Source organism: Rhipicephalus microplus, chromosome X, assembly GCF_043290135.1.
Source record: "Rhipicephalus microplus isolate Deutch F79 chromosome X, USDA_Rmic, whole genome shotgun sequence".
Lineage (NCBI taxonomy): Eukaryota > Metazoa > Arthropoda > Arachnida > Ixodida > Ixodidae > Rhipicephalus > Rhipicephalus microplus.
In genome coordinates, this window is record NC_134710.1 from 401,953,322 (window position 1) to 401,975,963 (window position 22,642).

Here is a 22,642-nt window from a genome sequence, read left to right on the forward strand (position 1 = left end):
GAGAATTGCAAAAAAAAGAAAAAAAATGCACTTCACCATTTGATGACCGGAGCAAGTTCACTTAAAAGTTCTGTACGCTGATTTTACGACGAAGTAGGGCAAGAGGAACGGGCCAATTGTTAACAAAGTCAGCGAGAAACAACAAAAACGGACAATATACCAAGCCGCCACTTTTACATGTACGCTGTCGAGCGATGCGTATATTATAGTTTTTGATTGGTTTGATACTAATGACGCAGTGGATTATGCGTACAGAAGAAAGAATGTCTGAAAACAAATTTTCGACAGACGACGCAAAACACTGTCGTATTAAAATATTTAGTAACGACTGTTATCTTACTACGTTCGCAAAGTGTTGCTCCTTGTTGTTGTTGTTTTTTACTTTGCCTATTTTTGCTTACAAACTTACTCCGGTTAAAAAGGCTCGTTACGCCGGACATGATAGTGGAGGTTGCAAAATTGTCCAACTACTAAGCCATCTGCTGTCAAGTAAAAAAATGAGAAGAAAGATCACAAATTTCATTTCTTGTCTATATACTAAACTCCAAAGTTTTTGAGATTGGAGCGTTGCAAACCTTAGCTATAGAGCCCTTTATTGCGCCAATACACACTTCCTTTGCTTCGGCAATCTCGCCATGACTGGCTGTTAGTCTTGGCCAGTTTATTCGACCTCGCGGACTGATTCCTCTGAAGTATACGCAATACAAGCAGAGCTGAGCTCGGTGGTGTTGGCACTACTCGAAGGCGATGAATTTTGGTTTCTCGAACTGACTCTTTGAAGACCTCGGTGAGGCAAAATAAAGGCGCCAGATATACCATAAAGTGTTCACGACTAAAGATCGCCTGGTTCTAACCAGCAGATTTGTAAACATGAAAAAAGTTTCAGTCTTTCGGCACGCAGTATATGATATGCAAGCGGGTGACTGCGTAAGTGTAGTCGAAGAAATACTCGTATTTATGCTGAGATAAGCGGAAATGAGATAAAGTATGATGGCGCAACGTTGCCGTTCATTTATGGTCACTTTTGAACATGCTTTCCGTTACTATGCACAAGACTAATGCACAAGCACACACGCTAGAGCTTCTACAGTTCGTGCGCGAGTGTGACATGGTTTCCAAGCTGCGATAAACAAAAAGATTTGCCCTGAGAAGCCAGGTGGAGGGGAAACGATAAAGGCGAGGGACTTGACCGAGTGCGCTTTATTTCTAAAACCAAGCTGATTCTTATCTCTCTATTTTCTTCTCGATTTTTTTTGCTTAACGTGCTTCACGAACAGACAAGACGCATGTCAAATAACAAACCTAAGTGTTATATATTTTGCCTAGCTTGCCATTTTTACAGCAAGTAATATGGGACACATTTTATTGATTTTTGGGGTTTAATGTCTCAAAACTACGCTATGATTATGAGAGACGCCGTAGTGGACGACTCAGAAAATTTTGACCACCTGGTCTTCTCTATTAATTGTAGCACAGATATTGCTCTTGTGTCTCTTTTTTTTTCTGCGAAAGAGTTTTTTTACAGTTGAAAGTCATCATGTCCTAATTGGGTCCACTAATCACACTGCAAGATATTTTCGCCTGAAAAAATTGGAGTGCATGGTTCATGATTTCTCAGCGTTGAGTGACCTGGCAAATTGAAACAGCTCACATTCTTTGCGCAAGTTATGTATAGACCATATAGACTACGGTCATTTTGGACGAAATTAATAACATAGTACAAACGATGTCATCGCTAAGAGTACTTGCTTCCTCCCCTTTCTTTCTATTTTTTGTTCTATTACAGTTACGCAGGTAGTCTAAACCACGGTTTGCTTATGTTACACGGTACGCAAAACGCGGTAGTAAAAAACTGAGCTTGGCAACCTCGGTTTAGTGGTTAATCGAGAAAATGGCTGCGTTTATGAAGCATTGGTTGGCCGCTTTAAAGAAGGTTGCTTTTGCGCAGTGTAACATCAGAAACCATGGTTGGCGCTAACTGCGGTTGACCGAAGCCACGGTCAACTTGCCTGTACAACGTAGGTATAAGTGACCGTATTTTGTATGGTGTGTATTGGAGTATATACTAGCAATGCCACCACGTTACCTTCTTTGCAGTCGGGCTCGTTGGGGTGCAGCACGAAGCCATTCTGGCAGGCGCACACTTAGCTGCCCACAGTGTTCTTGCAGATGTGCTGGCAGCCACCGTTGTGTTGAGCGCACTCGTCCTTGTCTGCATTGACAGAGGAAAACGACAGGGTAGTTGGTTGCTATACACTGTTTACACACGAAAGGAATAGGCTTTCAAAGCTAAAGCGCCCATTGGGGCAACTTTCAACAAAAACTAGCCCTATACATTATACGCTTGCTTTATCAATTTCTACAGAACACGAGTGCTTTTAAATGTGCTGGCAAGGAAGCTGTTAGGGTGCATATGCATAGGAATTTGTCCCTGGGGATGTAGCCGAAGAGTTTGCGAGTTTCGTACAGAGTAGCGCTTCAATAAGCTTTCGCATGGGCTTTCAAGTTTGCGCATCGGTCGCTTGTCACGATGTTGTTTTGTTTGTATTTTCTTTTGTTTGTATTTTTATTTATGTGCGTATTTTGATCGTGCAACGCGCAGATATGTTCACGGGGTAATGAACAGTAAAATATTTTCACTATGTATGCATTTATTCGGCCAAACTGATCATGGCTTCTACGATGCTGGCCTTAAATATATATCTTATCTATACTGCTTGGTGGTTACGAAAATACTTTCACAGATATGAGTCGCCCGTTTGCCATCGTGTTCGTGTATTTTCACGGGTTGAGTGAATATGTTTAGCGGCAATCATCTCTTAAAACTCGATAGCTGGTTTTAGCATCGGCTGCAGTGGTCACGTTTCAGTATATACAAGACGCGAAAAAGAAAAAAGAAAACTATTGTCTTGAGGAGCATGTTCAAGACGAGTGCGTGTGGTGGGCCAAAAGAAAACAGTATTTGTGGGTATCTCATGTCTCTCATTCAATGTCTTGGGGCTTCCTACAATGTTTACTAGCAGCAGCTGTAAAGCTACAATTCCTGCGATGAGCCTGCGAATGATACTTACATTATACGCGAATATTTTATCTAGCCTTCGCTCCCATGTGTTCAATCAATCTGACTACATTATATTTATTCGATATCACTGAAAGAACATCGATCAGTCGCATATCATTCTAAAAACCGTACGTACACATGCGTAATTGTTGTCTTTATAGCATAACACTACTTTTCCTCGAACGACAATCTCCAATGTTACTACGTGTCGTGAAGCTATTGATGATTATCGCCCGAATTTATGTCGTGAAGGTTGGATGCCAGAACACAGCGATCAATGACGATGAATTTATTCCCAAGAAATGTCCGGCGAAGCGAGCACACGACCCACTATGACAAAAGTGCTCTTCACGCTCATGTGTGGCCCTCATTATCAAGTGGGTGGAACATTACCCCAAAAATACACACACTAAACTATTGTTAAATTGCTGAGCATCTGTGACGTAGCAGTGACTGTCATACGCAGTACAGCAGCCACAAATACATAGTTCATCAGCAAAAGGAATCTATGGGACGAACTTGTAGCCTCAAGAAGAAGACAACACAAAACCACCTGGCAGTGAATAAAATAGCAAGGAGGAAGCAGACAAAGAGAGAAGGCAGGGAGGTTAACCAGAAAGACATCTGGTTGGCTACCCTAAACTGGTGGATTAGGGTAGAGGACATGAAAGATGATAAAGAGGGAAGAGAAGGAAGAAAAAAGAGGAGAGACAGGAAGTACAATGCCTGCGTATATTTGCCATTTAATATCTTCATTTTTTGGTTTTAAATTTTATAGCTTACCTAAAATAACATTTACCAGTCTCTACGTTGCATTCTTGGCCAATCTTCCAAAGTGAGTACGTGCCATGTATCTAGGATAGCAAAGCGAAGCAAAGCCTGCAGTGCGTGGAACTCCTAATAAAACAGCGAAAAACACTGTCCAGTCACCAAATGCCATTCTTCGAGTCTTCCTTCCTCCCCCAAAAAAAGAAAAAGAAAGAAATATGTGCAGCTTGAACTAAACTAACGTCGCAAGCACTGACGAAGCCGGTGGAACCAGCGCGTCTTTCCTCGGCTTTTGAGAAAGCTCGGCGCTCCTTTCCTCCTCACCGTCTGTCCCGCTAGAACAACAACAACGGCAATAATAATAATAATAATAATAATAATAATAATAATAATAATAATAATAATAATAATAATAATAATAATAATAATAATAATAATAATAATAATAATATTAATAATAATAATAATAATAATAATAATAATAATAATAATAATAATAATAATAATAATAATAATAATAATTTTATTATTATTATTATTATTATTATTATTATTATTATTATTATTATTATTATTTCTTTAAAAAATCTGTTAACATGGCTAGACCTGTAAAAGGCGAATGGTGGCTGAAGTGGCCGAGCCTGGCAAGCAGAAAGCAAAACCAAACGCGTTACATGAATTGTAGTTGAGTGTACAATAGAGAATATAGGCCATAGCGACATAACAACGCGGGAATAGCACGCTGCCCGCAATCTATGCTGAAGCTAAGTGGAGTGTTTGTTCTTGCGTGGACTTGAGAAAAACAGTAATTCTAATAAGAATATGAGAGGTTCTACCTCCCAAAATCCCGATATGATTATGACAGACGCGGTAATGAAGGGGTCTAGAAATTTGGATCATGTGATGTTCTTTCAGCGTGTACTGATATCGGACAGTACATGGGCCTTTACCATTTCCCGTCAATCAAAATGCGACCCCTATAGGAAAACAACAGAAGTCCTCAACAAAATGAACCTCGGCTGTCCACTTTCAACGACATTTCACCATCTAAAGCTGGACTTACTATGTAAACTTAGCTAATCAAATTCAACCTGCGGCTTCAAGAAGAAACTGCCGCAACGTTTATATTTCCCGCTGACTTGCTTCAAAGTTGCTCTGTATCTTATAGGGCTTCTCTAATTCACCGAACATTATATGCAGGAGCACTGCATTTAGGATTATTTATTTTCTTGTAACCTGCTTTTGGCTTGAAGGCCGAGCAAAAGGAAAGCAAACTGCTCTCTCAAAGAGATTATTCATTTTGCATTCATCAACTACCCTCAGCGCCAAAGGCCTTTGAGAAAATGGTTAAAACGTATAATAAAATGCATTTTTGTTCAGACTGCACTTTCTTGTAAAGGAGCCTGGTCCACCAAGACAAAAATCGAGGTAGCATGCTTGTTAATTTTTTGAGAGTGCTCCAGGGTTTTGCAGTCATAAACAATACCTTCTGAGAAGATTTTTTAGGAGAGTTCTCTTGAGGTTTCAGATTTGTTATAAAAATTTTATTATCAGTCTATAAAGACGACTAGACAGAATGCCTGTCCTTCCTCAGCCATCATTGCAGTGTGGCTCTTCTTCCATCCGTACAACCCAAGGACGGCATAGGCATGCTACAAAATTAGGAAAGTAGAGTTAACTTATGCCATTAGATTTAGGTTCACATTTGAACATTTCAGACTTCTTTGAATGGCCTTGCCAATTCGAAATGGTCTTTTTAATTGGTCATTAATAGTAACTCCATGAATGATACATTTTTTCCTCTGTTTGCTTAGGAATAAGTCTATAAAATGGAGTGGCATGGTTGCTTATAGCTTGAACTCTGCCTTCTTTTCAAATCCACTGAACGGCAATTTTACCGCCGCAGCCGGGAATAAAAGTCAAATCCTCAATCTGGCGGTGTAACACAGTAGATAGCTGCCATGGCAGGTGTCACACACGACAGAATTATAGAAAGAAGTGGGAAGCGTTGGTAAGCACAGCTAGATCTTTTTGTTTTGTGACTCATAAGTGGGTGTGTGTGTGTGTGTGTGTGTGTGTGTGTGTGTGTGTGTGTGTGTGTGTGTGTGTGTGTGTGTGTGTGTGTTGTTTGCCTAGTAAAAAACTATGATCTCTAAACATGTCCTATGAGAACGGAAGGCTGCCCAACTCACCCGTGAGAAAAACGGCCGCGAAGCCACTCTTCTGGACCGAGTTGTCTGAGCTGAACTCGATACGCAGGCTGTTGCCCTCGGACGTGATGATAGGTGGCGGGTAGGAGCCACAGAAGAGCCCGTGCTTCCGGATCGTGTTGTTGTCCATTTTGCTGAGAATGTCCACCTTGTCATACTCACAGTCTTGCTGCCGGCAAAAACAAAGCATCGTCAAAATACCATACGTATGGACAATAGCCTAAAGTGCTGCCCAAATAAAACGCTCGACTAAGATTAGATTATTGCGAGGGCAAAAACAATCTGGTGCTAGAAGGTTTGTCAGGAAAACGTGCAAAAAGAAGGAGAGAAAAAAAAGACGACCTGCTGGGCCTCCAAGCATCTTTAGTAACGCTTAAGCAAAGGTTGCATCAGAGACACACAAACACGTGGCGTTGTGCTCATGGAATATAAAAAGTCGCACGCACTACACAGTGACTCGCATAGCGCCATCAGCTCCACATACGTGTCTCGCTTTATACAAAGCGTTCCTCTACCACCAAGCATGCTTTTACTCTTAATGATTAGCATCGGCGCGTGTAGCCCTTCCTTCCGCTAAGCATAACGCCACTTTACTTCCGGGGAATCGGGGGCGTTGAATGCACGCTCCAAGAAACGTTGGGAATTCATGAAAGTAACTACAAAAAACCGAGGCTTCGTATACAGAGACCACACAAAAGTTTGCGGCTTCTCTTGCGTTGTTACTTTCTCCCAGTTATTTCATTTATCTTTTTTCTCTTCTTCTTTTTAGTATAGGAAAAAACGGCAGCATAGCCAAAGTGAACTATACGCAATGTTTTCAGAATACCAAAAGAGGGAGAAAGAGATAAGCTTTATCTTACGGGCGGATCAGATAGATATGGGGGTTTAACGTCCCGAAATCATCATATGATTATGAGAGACGCCGTAGTAGAGGGCTCCGGAAGTTTCGACCACCTGGGGTTCTTTAACGTGCACACAAATCTGAGCACACGGGTCTACAGCATTTCCGCCTCCATCAGAAATGCAGCCGCCGCAGCCGGGACTCGATTTCGTGACCAGCGGGTCAGCAGCCGAGTACCTTAGCCACTAGACCACTGCGGTGGGGCATACGGTTGGATCATGCAGCATTCAGAACAGAAAGGTGCACTGGGTGCATATAAGCCCAAATAGAAAAGAAAGTGTAAACTTCTATCTATCATGGTTATTCCTGCCCAAAAACACAAAAAAACGCTTTTGTAGTGTTCACTACTTTGGCGACTCCTACGAGCGAGCACAGGTGCGCAGCACTTCGGAACTCTGTTAGACGGTTCCACCTCCAACGGCTCGTGTGTCTCACTTGCCGAACACAAAGGGTTCGACTTGACGGGCATATCTCGGCAGCTTAGGTTTGTCTTTAGGAATATTGCTTTGCTTATGCCCACCCCCGTCAAGGAAGGCACACCCATTGAACATGAACGGTGCTTCTTTCCGGCTCTATCGCAAAACACGGTGTGCGAGCAGGGCGACAAAGGCTGTCAAACAAAGTAGGCGCGAGCGCTAATAGCGCGGGGGGGGGGGGGGGGGGGGGCTTTGCACAGTGGGCGTCCAGTCGGCTTAGTAACTTGTCATGAAAGCAGCACGTCAGACGCAGAGCGACGTCGTGTGACTAGGGAAATGCCGCCCCTCCCAGCCCCATCCTCTTCCTTCAGCTTTCCAGTCTTGTTGGGGCACACAATAATAAACAGCGACGCCTTCAATGTGTGAAGTTATACAGTCAATTAAATACGTGCTATTATCATCAGTGGCATATATAGCTCTTTGTCTCCATATCTTACGAAAAAAAGTGTGCATCCTAAGAAAAGTATACAAGTTCGAGACACAGGACGAAGAGGGGAGAATCGTGCAGAACGCTGGTTAATACTGAAGTGGTTTGAGCACGTAGGAGGTATGTGAAAGCGTCACACATCACATTTTTTGTTGAATTTTTTGTTTGAATGAGGGAACCATGCTATTAACGTGAATCATAACGAGGTGGAGGAAACGGGGGGGGGGGGGGTTGATACGACTTGGGTTCCATAATTTTTATACGACTTGGGTGCCACGTGTCACTGCAGTTAAGCAGTGTTTTTAAAAAGAAAAGTATTACAGTAAAGAAAACTGAGCAGTTCTGACCATAGAGAAAAGGAGACAGATACAAATTTTAACGATGCACCGTAAATGTTGACCGTTTGATGCTCTGTGTAGCTGTTGATAACTATGGCATTTACATATTTATTAAAATTTCATTTATTCACAAGTCTTTGGCTTCCTGGACCCAAACATTTGCCTTAAGTCTACACAGCACGCTTTTTGCAAAAGTTAATCCGGTAAAATTCGGCTAACTGACTTTCTCCGTGATTTACAGTCAGATCGTGATACTGGAAGCTAAGCGATGTTGCTAGATTTTTCGAAAGCTTTTGCTATACAGTGTCTCATCAGCTTATTTTTAGGGTTTTTGGCCTGTACATTAACTCTATTGTGCTTATTTGAATGCGAGCTTTTTCTGGGCAGCCATTACCATTTTGTTTTTAAGTACCTCATTTCTGACTTTTTCTCAATAACCTCTAATGCCCCCCCCCCCCCCACCTGGGGATTGAAACTGGAGCTTCTATTCTTCTTATTATGCATTAATGACTTATCATTGCATGTGCTGCATCGGATTCATACGTCCGCAGATTCTTGCGTTATTTATCCCACTATCAGTATTCTTTCTGGCTTGCAAGCCCTCCGAATTATCTTCACTCTTTTCTAGTAAGGTGCGACGGGCGACTCAAAAAACTTAACTCTACTAACCTAAATGAGTACTTTTATTGCGTTACCTTAACATGTTACCCTTTTTCTTACATAATCGTCAACGCTAACACTTGGAAAGAGTGGATTCAGAAAGGCGCCTAGGAGTAACCTTGGCACTTTATCTAATGTGTTGCGCATGTCACTCATGTGGAAGGAATTCTGATAAAACACTAGAATTTCTAAAACTTCATTTACGTCCGGCACTTGAACACTTCGGTTTGCTATGCCACAAATCAATTGACAGACCAAAGCTTGAATTAGTTCCTTGAGCCCGCGTCAGGCTCATTTTATAGGTGCACTTAAGGCGGTACAGAACCAGATGGTCCGATATATTCCTTGATTACATTTGGCCCTTTCAGGTCATAGTCGTCATTAAAAGAAGAATCATCCCCATTAACTATCATCACGGAATCTCTCTATAGTATCGTTCTATCAGTGTTAATATACAGAACACGTACCCTCCCAAGCCTTGTCGACTCTCCAGCCCACATAATTCATTTCACCGGCTGTGCAGTTGCACCACTACACTCTCCACCCCATATACGTCACATCACCCAGGAGAGCCCTTAAAGATAACATTAAGACTCTCAGAACCACAAAGACACAAAACAGTCGGTCACAAGGTTTTGTTGAGGCCACATGTCGACTTGAGTAGCCAGAGCAATAATTTCGCGGCGCAGAAAGCCCAGTATGTGCTTTAGCAGCTGCTCATAGTATACCGCAACCCCAAGCTTAAGCACCACTACAAGCGCAGAGCTCCACTTAGGTGACGTCTCTCTTAATACAAACAGAGGGAGGCCGAGTCGAGTTTCATGTGTGCAGACGTTTCCCTGCGAGGTGTAAACATCGTTCAACTGAATGCATTTTTTTACTCAGACCACGAGGATAAGATTGGGCGATGTGTTTAAACTGTTCACTACAGAATTAGATCAGATTGTGAATGCAGTCGCGGAAATAAACGTATAAAAAATAGCGTTGCAGCCAATCCAGCAAAGCCCGACCGAATTTGCATACAACAAAGCTCCATCGCATCTTTCGCACAACGCTCAGACAAGCTATAGACATGGCATCTGCTCGTCACTCCATTGCCTTCGCATGCCTCCACCGCGAAAAACGTACTGCATGCTCAAATTATAAACGTCAGCAGCCGTTACTCGAACCGCATTTAAGCTGCATTGTTCCTAGACGGCGCTGCCGTCGATGCGGAGAGATAAAGAGCACGCAGTAATAAATAAAGTGTTTTCGTTTGTTTGGCTTAAGTATGCATCCCGTCGTGATCACCAGGCTGCTGCATTGGAGGCTCCTTTATAGAAGAATGGATGTTCCATTCCTCAACCAGATGTTCAGGTGAAGTTTTATAGCTGTATGCCCCTTATTCGGCTGGAGAGCACCCGCAACATTCGGCATCAGCAGGAACGGAGAGAAAATACCGAGTAGTTCGCACAGAAAGGTTATATACGCAATTGATGGTGGCGTCCACTCACGTTGTTCCCTTCGAGGTCGAAGTGGGTGAAGTTGAGCGTGATGCGGTACTGGGGCGAGGCGACGATCTCCCAGATGCAGATCTTGTTAGACGGGTACAGGTCCGGAAACGACGGACTCGTGATGGTCCCATTCGATGCCTCGATCATGCCGCCGCACGCGTCTGCGCAGAACATATCACAAACACGCGTACGTCTCATTGAGTGAGTCATGAGGAGCAATGAAGTGGGCCTCTCAACCAACCGCAGAGGAGAGACGCAACTGAGAGCAGTGAGCGCATGCAGGTAATGGGGAGGGGGGGGGGAGCTGAGAGGAAAACTTGATGTTCTAGTACACATTTGAGGATTTAACACTACATAAGAAATACAACGGCAGCCTTACATTTGTTTGGTGCATATTTTTTCCACAGACATATTTCAGCTGCTGACGTAGGCACTATGCCCTAGCACTGCCGTTCGTAGCGATGACCGATTTGGGCGCTGAGATTTCTTCTGGCCCACACAAATAAAAGACACCAAAGACTCTTACAATTAGGATATGATTAGATGGAGCGCTAATGAATTTTCAACTTTGTGAAAAAATTCCTTTTACATCGTAGGAAACGTCTAAGAACAAATCATTAGGTATTTTATACCAGATATTTTTTAAAATCAGATGTGTATTGGCAGAAGCATACAGCGAACTATTGAATTGCCAGTTCACAAACTATATACACCTCATATGTTTACCAATGATAGAGCCATTTTTCAAAAAAGCTGCCCAGCACACTTCTTGATAAAGATTTCAAAAAGTCAACGTTACGGCAGCTCCTTTGAGGGAACTACCACAAAAACTAGCAGTTGTTACGAGCAGAAACACAACCGATGATCAAAGCCCTCTCGAAATGAGACGCAAATGACTAAGCGCCTGATCTTGCTGCTGGATTTCGTTAAGGTGGTAGGATGTAGAGCAAGTGGGTAGAACGCCTGCGGTGCGCACTGCGCAGCACGAGTCAGCCCAGAAACGGACCAACCACTGGGTGGACGACATGGCGAAGCGATAGTTTCGCGCCTTCGACGGTTTGAGGGGAGAGGACATGGACGAACAAAGAAGGACAGTGAGCGAGGTGGGAGAGGGGTGCAAGCGCACTTTGCAGGTCACGCTTGTCCAGTGCCGCCACAGGGGTTTGACGTTGATGGATCATTTAATCGGCGATGCAGGAAGCTTCTCCCAGCGATTGCGGTGAAAGTGACGGCGGGGTGCCGGCCTAAGGAGCTTCGCTCCTGATATACGTGGGTAATACTGACTAATCGAGCACAACGTGTGACGTAGCGTGACATCAGATTGTACATAACTCAAACAGTATTATACTGGTATGGGCGTCTACCTTAAAGGGTCAATCCTAAAGGGCACTGGCTTTTTTTTTGAGGCCCCCCAAAGATGTTCGGTAATTCGCATAGTAGACCGCGGTGATGACGCTTTACGAATATTACAGCGTTGCGTGCCACGCAGAGCCTCCATTTCAAAAAATAATTCCTGCGCTGCTTACATACGCCTGACCAATCCTCCTTTCACACACAGTGATGTAGCACACAGTTTGTCGATTGGTGCAAACCATTCACGACGACAGGCTACGTCTTCCCCTCCCTGTGAAGACGAAGGGTGGCGAGGCCACGCGAAAACTTGAAACTATCTGAAACCGGTGTTATAACCCCTGTAACTTCCTTAAAATAGCACATATTCGCTAAATGCTTACGGCAACATGTTCACAAAGAAAAAGTGCACATATTTCACTTAATATTACAATTTTTTGGACCTCGGGTTCTTTACTGGTGCTTCAACTCTCCAGTGTTATTTACACTGGATAAGTGAGTAAAAGCCAATCACACACACACACACACACACAAACATATATATATATATATATATATATTTATATATACGATCTTAGTATTATTGTACCTAATAGGGCCCCGCCGCGGTGGTCTAGTGGCTAAGGTACTCGGCTGCTGACACGCAGGTCGCGGGCTCGAATCCAGGCTGCGGCGGCAGCATTTCCGATGGAGGCGGAAATGTTGTAGGCCCGTGTGCTCAGATTTTGGTGCTCGTTAAAGAACCCCAGGTGGTCGAAATTCCCGGAGCCCTCAACTACGGCGTCTTTCATAATCATATGGTGGTTTTGGGACGTTAAACCCCACATATCAATCAAATCAATCATGTATCTATTAGGGAAAAAAACGAGCTCTTAAACATACCTTTCCACCTTTTTATATGTACTTATAAGGCACATATCAGTTCTTCTAATCTATGAGCTCATGAAGCCGCGGCTGTACAGGTGCCATCTGGGTGTAAAAAAAATGTGAGGGGAAGAAACCTATAGCAGGGTGCTTCTAAATTGCAAGGTTTACGTTGCCCGTATTCACTTGATTTTCATCTTGTTTGGTCGACCATATTAAGATCAACAAATAGATATAAATCTTGGTTCGTGCACTAAGACAATTATGAAGCCTGTACGCAGAATTGCCTACTTGGCACTATATTGTTTCTCGTAGCTATCTGATGAAAGAAAGAAAACAGAAAAACAAAACTGGCTATTGACCTGTTTTTGTGCCCACCCAGTGACTTCCTCGTATACCCGGTCATTACACACAAGCTCTAGCGCTTCTGAGTACACAGAAAGAAACAAGGAAAAAAGAAAAGAAAGAAAAAAGAAAGTTAATAAATTACGGGCGCGATTGCCAGCTGAAGCTTGAAGAAACAAAAAAATTAGACAGAGAAGTGTAGCCGTTGAATACAGCCAACCAATGCAAGGTGTGATCAGTCGCGTGTGACTGTTTTTTTATATGACCGAAATAATGTGAACGAGAAAAAAAGTACACTTTTCTACTGGGAGACATGCATAAAGAAGTAATATTCGTGAAATTTTTCAAGAATATGCAGTTGAGTCAGAAAATAACAGCTTAACGCTAGCCCAGTTATAACCATGATTTAGGGCCTATTATTAGTACTCGGGGTATATTACAGGCCCTTGCACTGTTCAGAAAGACGTTGCAGAGGACTTGAGATGGTCTGAAACATGAAACTCCGAAGGTGTGTTCTTCGCAGGTCACCTTTATACAAAAAGGTGCGATGAATGATGGTATACGACTTCGAATTTGAGAAATACGTTAATCGAGCTATTTATATTTCTTTGTGCATAGACAAAACCAAGTGGCCTCAACTAATAGCGCTGGGGGGGGGGGGTATAACAAGCCTCCGGTAAAAAGCCTACAGATGGGCATGAAGAAATCACAATAATTTTTCTACAAAACCGGTCTTGAGATCGGAAGAGCAAGGAAGTGAATTTTTGCATGTACTTCGTTTTTGGCATTTTGCAGGCTTTTTCTATGAGCTGGAAACAATTAGCCGACCATTATTAAGCGGCTGAAGATAGCGTGGTCATATCTTCCTTAAAAGGGCCTCAATTTGATTTATGTAGCCTTCATGGAGCTTCACGTCTTAAGTTACATTGTTTTATTTGCTAAAGAAATTTTCATGACCCAATGAAAAAACACCGGCTGTACGCAGTGCTGTGAACAGTATGTTCTCGTTCTTTTTGCATAAAAGAGTTTTTGTTCAACAGCTTCGTTTTCAACAACGGGGACACCATGTATACTCTGGTGGAACGAGTCAGTTTAAGGACAGCCTGCAATTGAAATACACTACATTCTCTGTTACAATTTAAATATATCTCGAAGCAGCCCCCCAATATATTTCGCGTAATCCAGACAAAAAATAAACAAGCTAAATTTAGTTAGCTTGTTTATTTTTTGGCCGCGATTCACATTTGGCCGCTATTCCACATTTAGGAACATGAAGTTCCGAGTGGCAGATTCTCTGGCAGTTGGCAGAACCTTGCATCGCGTAAACTGCAAGAAATCCCAATGATGAATCGCACGCCACGTAAATAGTCTCCCTACCCCGCTCTACCTGAACGTTTATATGCGGTCACTTGTCGTTATTTTGGATGGCGAACTTGCCTTCTTTCTGCAGCAGTGAAAATTTGCACCCGATGTCCGTGATCAAAAGTGCGCACGTTCCGCGAGGGGCGTGCGGATTTACGCCATGTAAAATGAAAAGACATAGCGTTTCAGAGGTCCTGAGGAAAGCGAAAGATCGAGAGTTGCCTGGGGCGAGCGCTGTAGACTCCAAGACAAAATTACCTGAAAAAGGAGTAATGGAGCCCTATAGGCGCATGCGATGAACGGATAGACTGTTGAGGAGTAACTACAGAGGGATGCGTGTCGCGTGCAAACCACTTAGTCTCCAAATGGATAAACCAACCGGGAGATGCGGGCTGTGCGCTAAGCGTTGCCAAAGGCACTAGGCGTCCTCCTTTCTCCTGGCTCAGTCTTCCCCCGTACTTTGCAGGTGACGGTTGGCATTGAATCGCACTCGGAGAGCTCGACAATCTAAGAATTACCGCCGTGATGTTTTGTGTATATGCTTGGATCAACGTACGCTGCTGCTTTTACGTTTCACCGCACCAATGAAGCCTGGAGCAGGTCTGGACACGTCGCCACGCCGCGTTTTATATCTCTGGCTTAGTCAAGATGGTCACGACCAACTCACGACACCACCGTTTGGGAATGAAGGCCAACATAGCGAGCGAGAAGACAGCAGGCCTATCAAATACATTATTTTGGTCTGACTCAGGGCAGAAATCAGCGCTGTATTATTTCACATGTAGGTGATCATTCTCTATTCTGTCGTACTTGTGAGGTGTGCGAACGGAACGCGCTTGCCGGCAACGGGCCCGGTCGTTTTGTATATTGCACACACGAAATGCACCGCCAATGTCAGTTTCGGCGTCTGTAGTTCGCCTGTGCTTTTTGACCGCCAGAAAATTAGCCGCTATTGCCCTCGGCCGCCCGGACGCTCGCTCATCGAGTGCTCGCGACGCCTGTCTTCGCCGCCGTGAAGAGCTCCGGGCTGACGATATTGCGCGCAGACCTTGTCGCTGCTTTGCGATTCGTCCAGAACACGTTGCGGTTGCTCGTAATGTAGAAGTGTGTCAGCTTGGGCTAGTTGGTATCGCATGACGATAAGTTATAGCGCGAGAACAAAACGACGACACAGAGACAAGAACGACACGAATTCGTGTCCTTCTTGTCTCTGTGTCGTCGTTTTCTTCTCGCGTTATAACTATCGTCATGCTCGTAACGAGCTTGGTTGTAGTATGTCGCGCGCTGTAAGTGCTGTAAGTTCAGAGGGCCGGCAGGGCTTTGGCTAGCGTCCGAACCAAGTCTGTGAATATAGGTAACCATTACAGTTGGCTTCGCCATCAATCGGTCGCAAGCAGCTCGGCGCCGACCGTTGGCGGCTGCCACAGCGGCGCACTCGCGTTTTCTCGCTGCATTCGCTCGAGTTTGTGGAAAAGGACCGCATTACCGTCGGTTTTTCGGCACTCACTCTGAACCAACTCGGCGTTGTTCGTGGCGGCGGCCCAGCATACGGTCGCTCTCCCCTTCGACGTTCGCTGGCGGCAGACGCTTCGCGTGCAACGCCGTGTGTCCCGCGTTCGCTTGCTCGAACTGAACGGCGCCGCTCGCTTAGAACTCGCTGCCTCCATGGCGGCGCGGTGGTTCCCGGCGCCTCGGAGTTACGGCTGCGGCTCCAGCACTTAGGCTGTTGCCCTACGGGGATCGAAATGCGTCTTTGACGTCGTCTACCATCACGGCGACACTATTTGCATGTCCTATCTTACACGTACGTTTTTACCCCACGTTGCACGAATTTGTCATACTGATGCATATTCATCCTCTGTCACTTGTGAATAACTCTATTTACAATCTTATTGCGCAGCCGTGGGCACGCACGGTGCAGAAGGCTGTGGCTGTGTGCGCTGGCGTCTGCAGTGCCTGTCATGTATCGCTTTCGTCGGAGCAGTTCAGGACTATAATAGACGCGAAGGTAGCCCCGCCGCAGTGGTCTAGTGGCTAAGGTCCTCGACTGCTAACCCGCAGGTCGCGGGACCAAATCCTGGCTGCGGCGGCTGCATTTTCGATGGAGGCGGAAACGTTGTAGGCCCGTGTGCTCAGATTTGGGTGCACGTTAAAAAACACCAGGTGGTCGAAATTTCCGGAGCCCTCCACTACGGCGTCTCTCATAATCATATGGTGGTTTTGGGACGCTACATACCAAAAGATGTGAAGGTGAGGTTATTTGAGTGTCATAATTTACACGTATGTTTTTATATCAAGTTGCATGTACTTGTCTTATGCGTACATCCTCATCTTGTGTCACGTGTGACTAACTATTTTTACTATCTTATTGGAAAGCCGTGGGCACACAACATGCAGAAGGCTGTGTACCCTGGCGTCTGCAATGCTTGTCAGCTATTGCTTCCGTCGGAGGAGTTTCAGTAGGATTGTGCAAGATGTGACAATGAGGCTGGACTTGTACGTTTCACGACTAATTCTCTTAAATAATAAAAATGCTTCGTGTGTATAACTAAAAATAAAAGCTTTGAATGTCCCACTTTTGTCAATCGTTGTTGCAGTGACTGCGAAAGCAGTGACACACAGGTGGCTAAATATTTTTTCGCGTGTTATTGTGCCCACCATTTGTTTCTCACTGCGCAGAAAAATGGGTGGGAAAAGTATAAGGCCTGACGGAGAGTAAATAGAAAAACAGTATTTAAAATGGGGATAAAGTTTTGCCGATTGTAGTATTGGATTGGACCAACCATTCGTCCAGCGAGGTGCAACTGTGAGGACTAACAATTTTATCATAAGGTGTATATGTCATGACTAAATACTAGTCCTTTGAGGTGATTTGTGGGACTAACGGTTACCTGCTAAGGTGTAAATGTGAGGACTAAATGTTCCGAGGACTAAGTAGTCTGTGGGGACCAACTGTTAGACCCGGTGCCGTTAGTTCCTAAAAAGAATAATGGTTACGGCAACTTATTAGTCCCCAATAAGGACGAACTACATACCCTTTTAACACTCTTTTGCCTTAACATGCAGGGCGCGCTCGATGCATCGATGCGCCGAGAGGGTGTGCTGAGCAATTCTATCCTCGAATACAGGATGACGACCAGCGTTCTCTTTCTCTCTGTCTCTACACTGATTCACCTTTTGATAACCGAGAGAGAGATGCGAAAACATTAGGAGGTATTTTTTTCTCATTTTCGCATTGCGCAATGCTTCCTTCTAACTCTTTCTCCCCAGCAGCCGCCGCCCACGTGCTCAGCACAATTGTTGCTACAGGCAAGAACCACAGTCACGCGAACTTTCTTACAGCGCAACACCAGAAAAAATACAGGACAGGGAAGGAGTAGAACAGAAAGAAAAGACGGCGCTGCTCTACTCCTTCCCTGTCCTGTATTTTTTCTGGTGTTGCCCTGTAAGAAAGTTCACGATGGATCCTAACGAACTGGCCCGACTTACCGTCTTACCACAGTCACGCGTTAATCCCAACAACAAAATGCGACAACATGACGGGACGAACCACTTCGATAAAATTTCATATTGACTTAAGTGCCGCGGTATTGAGCACTTGCGCTGGTATCACAGCCTGAGCAACCTGTTTGCACGTGACACATTCTGTGCCTTAGCGTGACCGGTCCTGCATGTAGGTGTAGCTTTATGTTTTCCATGTCTTCTCACGCATCTATACTTCTTCTGTGGTTATAAAAACAGTAACGCAGATCAATTCACGCTTTTTTTGGTATGTCGCTGTCTGTAGGCTACGTTTCGTTACTACAATCAGAAAGAGCTGATCGTCGAGAACACCACGATCAAAATAGCATCATTTATTGGAAGATGGTGCGTACATACACGCATGAGACCAGCACAGATTGGAAGGCCTGACTGCTGTGCACCCGCTTTTCTGATCTCTAGCAATGCGGCGCCGAGTTTCTCACTTACATATATGATGCCACAACCAAAAGCAATAACTCATACAGGTTTCGCTTAAAATTTAAGACTATAAATGTGACCTCGAGTCGGCGAACAGAGCGCGTCATTTTGTCGACGTACAAGTGCAGGGTGCTTTGTGTGAAAGCAACGGGGTCGATCTGGTGTTTGTGGTGGCCGTAATGCAAAGCGCCGGGGAATTGATTAACTACCACGAAAACCAGCGGGAGAAGACGCACCCGTAGTGACAAAGACTTCAGTACACGAGTTGGAAATGGGATCACGAGACATTTGAAAAGCTGTGAACCAGCGTGTGCGGCAGTTCATTTTTGCAGTTTTTAAGACGCATGACTGGAATTAAGCGCCAGATTGTGTCCCGCGCGGGAATCCGGGGTAACTGATAATCTAAGGAAGAGGCAACTTATAGTGGCGGTGTCAAACTGTTTGATAATAACATCGTAAAAAAACATATAAGCAAAGCAATCACAAGAGCAAACATGTGAAAATTTTATTAATTGTGATTTCGTGGCTCATATAAGAAAACATGAATGCTACTGCAAAAGAATTGTATACCCACGAGTAACAATTTGCATTTTCGTTATGGAGCAGAGGCTTTTTAATCACGTCGTATATTTTCCTTAAGGCTTTCGTTTTTGTTTCATGGTTATTTCGTTTCTCGAAAAGCCAATAATAGAGCAGCTCATGGCCGTTCGTTGCATCCTATTACTCACGATTAGGGACCGCATCATATTCAGAGCCAACAGACGACATGTTTGCGTCAAACTCCAGCTATAGATTTGTGCGGCAAAAAAGACGCGGCAACGGCACTACTACTACTGTAGCTGAATTAGAAAATAAAAATTCTATAGTGGCCTTGTTTCTTTTTTTTTGCTCCTTTACCTCGGCTACAGTTAATGGAACCGATCACCACCACCGCATAGAAGATAACAGCCATATAGGTACACATGGCACAATTTTTATACAACAGACTGCGTCATGCTCAGGGGAGAAAAATTAAGCGTAACGGATAAATGATTTCAGCTATAGTGAAAATATTGGTGAGGTTCAAGGCGTTCGAAGTTTTTGCTACTTACACGAGCTTTCTGCATGAAAGTTTCCCTATCTTCAGAAGATCCTATAGAATCTAGATCCCATATTACTAGTGGGATGCGTTCACTTGGGCAGCTTGCGAGGAACTATATGAAAGTTGTGCGTCATCAAATAACAAATGTTGTATGCGAAGTACCTCTTTCTTTTGCTATATATGAATGGCGTTGGGCACGCTTCTCCTACGTAGCGTGCCACACGCAGGACGCTGTAAAAGAGCGTTTCAATGTTGAGCTCTGTTATAGGTTAAAAACAACGCATTCGAAACTCACTGACAGGGCTATAGGTAAAAATATTTTGCAGTTCTACCAAGATTTACGACACAACACGCGGAGACATCAAGTACCTGAGATACTCATTCAAGATAATTGCAGGATAAATGAACCCGAGAGGATACACGCCATCTATACCTTAAGCTAATGCCTCATCATAGTTCTATTTTTGGGGCATTTGTAACTCAGCGGTTTCCTTGCAAACTTTTTCCCGGGCATTGATAGTTTTTTCTTGCTCAAAAGACAAGAGCAGGACAGAAAGACGGCGACAGCGCGTTCTATCATTTGTGTTGGTTTCTCTTTTCTAATCATTCTCTTCGGCGCCAGGAGAAAGCACGAACAGACAGCAAGCAGGCTGAATGTATCGCTCTCCTGCGGTTCTTTCTCGAGGCTAGGCCTCTTTATTTTGAATATCCTCTGCCAACGTGTTAAAAACTTATAAAGCGTTTTAACAGCATCTTAAATATTTATAGCGCAACAGTCTGTGGTATAGAGAGAATTGCAATATATGAACGCAGGCATGATACGTAACTGGAGACTATTCTCAGCCGTGTTTATAAGCAACACAGTTCCCTGTCATCGTATTCCGATCATAAATTGAGCTGCGTTTTACTAAGCATTAGTCTATAGCTCTACAAAGATATAAATGATTATAAAGTGATAATAAAATGCACAAGTAGCATTTTCATTTTTAAGCATCACTAAGCAACACTACATTTAATGGTTTTTTTTACTAATGCCTACAAATAAAAAGCGCATTGGTTCAAGTTTCGTCCCTTCATTTTCATGGGCTGTTTTGTCGGATGTAACAGCGTGAACACGTTTCCTGTGCGCCAGAAATTTTGATGATTGATTGATTGATATGTGGGGTTTAACGTCCCAAAACCACCATGTGATTATAAGAGACGCGGTAGTGGAGGCCTCCGGAAATTTCGATCACCTGGGGTTCTTTAACTTGCACCCATATCTGAGAACACGTGCCTACAACATTTCCGCCTCCATCGGAAATGCGGTCGCCGCAGCCGGGATTCGATCCCGCAACCTTCGGGTCAGCAGCCGAACACCTTAGCCACTATACCACCGCGGCGAAGCGCACGCCGGAAATTTTATTCGATATTATCATATACAATTCAATGATGAATATATCATAGTACGCGCAGTTTATGTGATCTAAAAAAAGGTATGTCATGTATTTCCACGCAATACAATTTTGTACTACAAACGACTGCCATAAAGCAAACAATCAAAACCAAAATTAACAGGATTCTGTTATTTCGCAACGTTAGTGTCATGGGCTGTGGCGAGGAATTTCCGCCTAGTCGAAGACGGTTCGTGTGTGAAAACAAAAGCAACCATAATGTCCTTTTCTTTTCATGGACTTTGTTTCACCTAAAAAAAATGCACGCTGTATAGTTAAAACGTAGCGGTGGGCCCATTGAAGTGCTCAAACTCCTCGCCATATATGAAACAGAAGAAGATGACTTACGCTGATAGTTGATTGGCCCTGCGAGCACCCTGCACGAAACCAAAGTGTGGAGACAAATCTATGCGAAACCTGGTTGCATACTTATATAACCAAAGAAAAAAACGCGAGAGCATACAGTGAATATAACAACTGATTGGAAATAGTACAAGTTGGAAGAGTGTCGAAATCAGCTGCGACAGATCACAACTTGCATTTCGAGAATGCTCTTTCTTGGGTTTTCATCAAAGTTTTTTCGCTTCACAACACCTGCTTGATACGAAAAAAGACCATGTAGCGGCTACTAAGTAGCCGCCACAGAAACAGCTGCGATTTCTCCTTTCGTAGAGTAGAGCGAAAAAAGTAGAGCAGGTGACTGTGCAGTTGCATCAAAATATGGTTGGGCGCAACCTAAAAATAAACTCCGCTCACAAAGATGCAGTTGATAATGATTGATTGATATGTAGGGTTTAACGTCCCAAAACCACCATATGATTATGAGAGACGCCGTAGTGGAGGGCTCCGGAAATTTCGACCACCTGGGGTACTTTACCGTGCACCCAAATCTGAGCACATGGGCCTCACAAAGATGCGGTTCGCCTGTCCTTCACCTCTGAAGGATAATCAATAACAACTCGGATTTGACGTCGCTGAACCGCAATATAGGGACGGTGTACTAGAGGGTTCCGGATATTTCAACCATCTGGCGTTCTTTCACGAGCTTAACATCTCACAGTACACGGACCTCTGGCATTTCGCCTCTTCGTCGAACGCGCCCGGCGCTGCCGGAATCGAAACCATGACCTTTGGGTCAGCAGCCGGGCACCGTAAGCTCTACACCAACGCGGCGGAGCTTGAAGGAGAGTCTTACCAGCCGGTTTTCATTTGAAGCGGGATTGATGTTAATCTGCTAATCTGGACACAAGGCGAGTAGTATAGTGCAAGTTAGTCGTTTCTCACACAAGTATTATTTTTGGCCGAGTACTGATCTCTGAAAATTGACGCGCATAAACTTGACTATCAAACACTCAGTAATGTTCGACGCCACAGCTGTAAATGAACGTAAATGGATATAAAATGTTCTTTCTTTTAGAGGGGTAATAGCTGAGGGCGAAGCTCAAGTTTATCCTTAGGCTGCAACCGACTACAGTAAAAAGCTAAGATTAGTAGTCTTTTCTATTGTGACCTAACAGCACTCGGTATACACTCGCATCAAGCATGCTCCATGCATCATCATTATCATCATAAGCCTGACTACGCCCGCTGCAGGGCAAAGGCCTCACCCATGATCCCCCAATCAACCCGGTCTTGGGCTTTGTGCTGCGAACCTGCGAACTTTTTAATCCCATCAACCCACCCAAATTTCTGTCTCCCCTTCCCGGGCTTGCCTTGTCTGGGAATCCAGTCAGTTACCCTTAATGACCAGCGTTTATCCTGCCTACGTGCTACGTGCCCAGCCCATGTCCATTTCTTCTTCTTGATTCCAACAACGGCATCCTTAACCCCATTTTTTCCTTGTCCCACTCTGCTCTGTTCTTGTCTTTTGAGGTTACACCTACCATTTTTCTTTCCATCGCTCACTGCGTCGT

General features: G+C 44.1%; 1 pseudogene; it reads right to left on the minus strand.

Annotated features, from left to right (window-relative positions):
- The window catches only part of LOC142775448 (protein tolkin-like), a 327,993-nt pseudogene that overhangs the window by 19,771 nt on the left and 285,580 nt on the right, over positions 1-22,642 (minus strand).